At 36.0% G+C, this 4,863-nt stretch overlaps 1 non-coding gene across 1 annotated transcript; it reads left to right on the top strand.

Moving 5' to 3' along the window:
* Positions 1-1,098: 1,098 nt before the first annotated feature.
* LOC116272247 lies at positions 1,099-1,170 on the top strand. The gene has a single exon (XR_004180966.1). It is a non-coding gene; the product is annotated as a small nucleolar RNA SNORD45 (small nucleolar RNA).
* The last annotated feature ends 3,693 nt before the right edge of the window (positions 1,171-4,863 follow it).

The following is a 4,863-nucleotide window of genomic DNA, read 5'->3' as shown; positions in this document are numbered from 1 at the left end:
TAGGGAATAAAGCAAATTTGTGATACCTTCGAGTTGTACGGACATTTTGACAATATTAGTTCTTCAAATCAATAAACATGGAGCATCTTTGCATTTATCTGTGGCTTCTTTAATTTTTTACATAATTGTTTTATAATTTTCGTGTACAAACCTTTCACTTCTTTAAGTTCATTCCTAAGTATATTTTTTGCTATTTTAAATGGTATTGTTTTGTTAATTTTTTTCAGATAGTTCATTACTATTGTATAGAAACCACTGATTTTTGTATTTTGATGACATCTTTGCATGAATTAAATACTTACACCTAAGAGGTGAAACCATGAAACCGCTAGAGGAAAACATAGGAAGAAAGATTCTTGACATTGGTCTTGACAATAATTGAACATCACATCAAACACATAGGCAACAAAAGCGAAAAAAAAATATATATATATATATAGACCTGTGATACCACATCAAAATAAAAAACTTCAACACAGCAAAGGAAAGTATCAACAAAGTGAAGAGACAACCTATAAAATGGAATAAAATATGTGCAAACCATATATTTGATAAGGGAATAATATCCAAAATATATAAGGAAATCATAAACTCTGTAGCAAAAAATAAAAACCCTATTAAAAATGGGTAAATGACCTGAACAGACATTTCTTGAAAGAAGACATACAAATGGCCAAGAAGTATATAAAAAGGTGTTCAACATCACTAATTCTCAGAAAACTGCAAATCAAAACCACAATGAGATATTACCTCATGGCTGTTAGAATGGCTACTATAAAGAAACAAAATACAAAAAGTGATGGCCAAGGTGTGGAGAAAAGGGAATTTTTCTAAGCTGTTGTTGGCAAAGTTGGTGCAGCTGTTATGGAAAACAGTATGGAGGTTCCTTAGAAAGTAAAAAATACAACTACCTACCATATGATGTAGCAATCTCACTTATGTGTATATATGCAAAATGATTGAAACTAGGATCTGGAAGAGATATTAACACTCTCACATTCATTGCAGCTTTATTCACAATAGCTGAGATATGTAAATATTATAACTGTCCATCAATGGATGAATTGATTTTTTAAAACATGTTATATACACAACATTGGTCAATGATGTAATGACATGTATTAGCTGAATCCAAAGTTGATGTGAATTCTAAAATTACACCAAGACCTTGGGGGAAAAAAAAGAAAAGAAATGTAAAAAAAAAAAAAAAAGTGCTATATCTACGACATAAACCTGTGGCCCGGCACAGTGGCTCAAGCATGAAATCCCAACACTTTGGCGGCCAAGGCGGGTGGATCACCCGAGGTCAGGAGTTCTGGACCAGCCTGACCAATATGGTGAAACCCCGTCTCTACTGGAACTACAAACATTAGCCAGGCTTGGTGGTGTGCACCTGTAGTCCCAGCTACTCGAGAGGCTGAGGCAGGAGAATGCCGTGAACTCCGGAGGCGGAGATTCCAGTGAGCAGAGATCGTGCCCCTACACTCCAGCCTGGGTGACAGAGCAAGACTCTGTCTCAAACACTTGGACTCGGGAAGGGGAACATCACACACCGGGGCCTATCATGGTGAGGGGGGAGGGGGGAGGGTTTGCATTGGGAGTTATACCTGATGTAAATGACGAGTTGATGGGTGCTGACAAGTTGATAGGTGCAGCACACCAACACGGCACAAGTATACATATGTAACAAACCTGCACATTGTGCACATGTACCTTGGAACTTAAAGTATAATAATAAAAAAAAAAATGTTTTTTAAAAAGACACACACACACACACAAAATAAATAAATAAATAAATAAATAAAATAAAATATAAAGAAATAAACCTGTAAGAAATTATGCTAAGTAAAATAAACTGAACACAGAAATAAAAATAATGCATCATCTCTCTTATGTGTGAAATATGAAATAATCAAACTCATAAAAACAGATAGTAGAATGATGGTATCAGAGGCTCAGCGAAGACGGAAATAGGAAGACTTTGGTCAAAGAATACACATTTTCAGTTATGCAAGATGAATAATTTCTGGAAAGTTAATGTATAGCATAAGCATACTCACCATAGTTAACAACATTGCTGGTATATTTAATTTTTTTTTTTTTTTTTTTTTTTTTTTGAGAGGGAGTCTCGCTGTGTCGCCCAGGCGGAAGTGCCGTGGCGCGATCTCGGCTCACTGCAAGCTCCGCCTCCCAGGTTCACGCCATTCTCCTGCAAGCTCCGCCTCCCAGAGTTCAGCTGCGATCTACAGGCTCACTGTCAAGCTCACGCCTCGGCCAGGTTCACGCCATTCTACCTAGCAGAGCTGCCGCCTCACCAGTGTTCACGCGAGTCTCGGCTCACTGCAAGCTCCTGACCTCCCAGGTTCACGCCATTCTCCTGCAAGCTCCGCCTCCCAGGTTCACGCGATCTACAGGCGTGCACTGCAAGCTCACGCCTGGTCGGCATATTTAAAAATGTTTAAGAGGGTAAACCTTAAGAGTTCTTCACACACACACACACACACACACACACGAAAAAAAATAGAAAAGGAAATAGTAACTATGTGAGTTGATTGATACGTTAATTTGATTGCAGTGATTATTTCACAGTATATTCATGTATCAAAAATATCAAGTTGTTAATGTTAAATATATACAATTTTTATTAGCCAATTATATCTTAAAGCTGAAAACAATTTAAAAGTTTTAAGTAAGCAAAAATGTTATGATACCTTTCAAAATCCTCACATCCATATTCTATCACATAGGGAATTAGACATCAACATACAGATTTCTGGGAATACAAATATTCAGTCGATATCATTCCACCCCTTACCTCAAAATTCATGTCTTTCTTGTACGCAAAAGAAATGCATTCTCTCCCGACTGCTCCAAGAGTCCTACCTCCTTCCACTATCAACTTTAACATCTGTAGTTCAAAGTTTCATCTAAATACTATCTAGAACAGATATGGGTGAAGCTCAAGGTACAATCCTGAAGCAAAATTTCTCTCCAGATGTGAATCTATGAAACCAGAAAAGTTATGTGCTTTCAAATGCAGTGATGGGATAGGCACAGAATAGACATTCCCATTTTGTAAAAAAGATTAGGGAAGAAGCAAGGGATAACAGCTTCTACACAAATCTAAAACCTATAGCAGCAAACAATATGAGTTCCTAAAACTCAGTGATAATCCTCTTTGGCTCTATGCTCTGCCTTCCAGACTCACTGGGGTGGTGATTCTGCCTACAGGACTCACTGAAGTTGGATTATGCCCCCACAAATATGAGTAGCCCTGCCCTCATGCCTGTGCTATATAGTTGAAGCCAAGGTGGAGGTAATTCTGCCGCCCAGGTTCAACACTCTGGATCTGTGGCTGGAGTGGCAGGATTAATCCAGAGATCATCTTTGACATACTTCTCTTGTCCTGAAGAATAGCACACATTATACAGCCAAATAGCTCTACAATCTGGTACTATAGTATCTAAAAAGTCTGATGGTCTTCTTTCATTCTATCATGTCTTCCTTCAGTTCAAATTAGCAGTGTTTCTGCTGGGGCGGCTGAATAAGACTGTGCTTCACACCCATTCTGATCCCTTTATCAAATGGTTGTTGGGCAGTTTGCAACATGAATAGGCTGCAATATGGATAGGTTGCATATGTATAGGCTGAGAAATCTCTAAGTATTTTTCTGCTCATTTTTGCTTAACAACTCCATCTTCAATATGTTTCCTTCTTCTTACATTTTATTATAATGAGTCAGGAGTAAACAAGCTACTCCTTCAATACTTAGCTTAGAAATCTCAGCTAAATATCTATATTTATTTCTTGCAAGTTCTATATTCCAGAAAACAGTAGAACATGAATACAATTCAGCCAAGTTCTTTGCCACTTTATAACAAGGATTACCTTTTCTCCCTTGTCTAGTAACCTTTCTTCATTCCCATCCAAGACTTCATTACATTGACCTTCACCATTCATATTTCTACCAACATTCTATACATGATTGTTTTTGCATTCTCTATGAAAATGGGAGCTTCTTCTCCAAGTCTCTATATCCTGTCTAACACTCACCAGAATTGCTCTGAATAGTTCATTCAGGGAGATATTGACTTTATTTAGCATGTATATCAGTACTCTTTCAGCCTTTGTTAATTATCCAGTTCCAAAGTAACTTCCATATTTTCCCCATCCAGAGCATTTATTTTAGAACACAGTTAAGTATAGAAAAATAAAGATGATGCAACTCATTATTTTTGAGTTTATAAATGTATGGGATAGAATGCCTCACTCATTCAAGATAACTAATTGTGAAGTTAAAAATCTTATTTATTATTTAAACACTAATGAACAGACATTACAGAACCAAAGACATCTCCTTAGCTAAGAGCCTATACTAAGAGTATTTTTCTTAGTTCTCGTTTCAGGTGCAATAATATAAAATTTTTAAAACTAGTCATTTTGTCGCTGAACATCATGACTCCAAAAATAGCAAAAAGTAAAAATACCCAGGAATCAGCATACTAATAAATTTCATAGGTATAAAAATATTATTCTTTTCAAAGCTAATAACTAATGCTATTCAAATAAGAATGGTTTTTAAAACAGAAGTTTGCCTTTCTGAAGCCATTTAATGGATATAACATTACAAAAAATTACATTCAAGTCAATAGAACTGTTTTTCAGATTTTAAACTTTATTTATTATTATCAGTACACAATCCTGATTTCCCATTTTTAATGTTTTTCAACTTTTATTTTAGGTTTGGGTTAATTATGTAGGTTTAATAGGTAAATTGTGTTTCACACATATTTGGTGTACAAATTATTTTGTCACCCAAGTAATAAGAACAGTACTTGATATGCAGTTTTTCCATCCTCACCC

This window comes from Papio anubis, chromosome X, assembly GCF_008728515.1.
Source record: "Papio anubis isolate 15944 chromosome X, Panubis1.0, whole genome shotgun sequence".
In the NCBI taxonomy this organism is placed as follows: Eukaryota; Metazoa; Chordata; class Mammalia; order Primates; family Cercopithecidae; genus Papio; species Papio anubis.
This window is presented reverse-complemented; position numbering and strand designations above follow the sequence as displayed.